Source organism: Trachymyrmex cornetzi, unplaced genomic scaffold, assembly GCF_001594075.2.
Source record: "Trachymyrmex cornetzi isolate Tcor2-1 unplaced genomic scaffold, Tcor1.1 scaffold706, whole genome shotgun sequence".
NCBI lineage: Eukaryota > Metazoa > Arthropoda > Insecta > Hymenoptera > Formicidae > Trachymyrmex > Trachymyrmex cornetzi.
In genome coordinates this window covers 240-1,353 of record NW_017300033.1, presented here as the reverse complement: position 1 = coordinate 1,353, position 1,114 = coordinate 240, and positions in this window count along the sequence as shown.

The window sequence follows — 1,114 nt, the reverse complement described above, 5'->3', positions numbered from 1 at the left end:
GTCGACAAGTCTGCACAGTGACGGACAAAATGTCACGTCACAATATATATATATATATTTTTATATTATATTATATAAAAATGTAACATTATATATAACATATATACAAAAATATAATAAAGAATTACAATATAATATAATAAAGTTTTTGAATATATAATATAATAAAATTTTGTGTGTGTGTGTGAATATAATATAATAAAGTTAAATATAATAAAGTTTTTTAAATATATATTATATTTATGTATTATAATATAAATGTGTGTACAATTTTTTTCATGTAATCCCTGCTCACATAAGTTGCGTTCAGCAGAGAAAATTATATTAGTTCTTGCCTTTAATTCTTCACTGGATCTAAGTGTAGGAATCAAAACTTCGGTATATACGCCACACCTCTATCAAAAACTTAATTTATTAATTATTATTTACTATGTTTAAAGTATAGGAACTATTAAAAACTTTGTACTGTCTACTACTATAAAAAAAAATTAGAAATCCGAAAAATTTATTTTTTGTATGAACATTTTACCCTTGCATTTTTACCGTATATCTCATAGGGGCGGGATACATGGCTATTCATTGGAGGAGAAGTATATACGGCTCATGAAAAATTTACAAACAATGTATATAAATAAGACGTAAAATGACACAACTTATAAAATGTATTTATAAAGTTTTTCTTATGTGGAAATTATTCGTACGCGCTCAAGATGAGTAACTGGAAAAATATTGCATACGAAAATTTTACATATAGTTATATATGGAATACGGTATATTCAAGAAGGGGAAGTAACGTGTTTTTTGTAGCACTGTTATCATTATCGTTATTTTATTATAATAAACATTTTATTATGACATTACAATTTCCATGATTGGAATAATAACGTTAGGCTTGAGAAGTATATTTGTCATTACATTCGTACATCAAGTAGAGTAGTAGACCGTAGCTTAGGAGATACAATTGACACAAATATCGTTCCATCCTTCTTGACATTCAATGCATAACAAAGACAAAACGATATTTGTGTCTCTTATAAAGGAAGCAGCCTATTGTTCGTTATATATATTGTAAAATATTACTCGTTACTATGAGTTTCTTTTTACTCGTTACGTA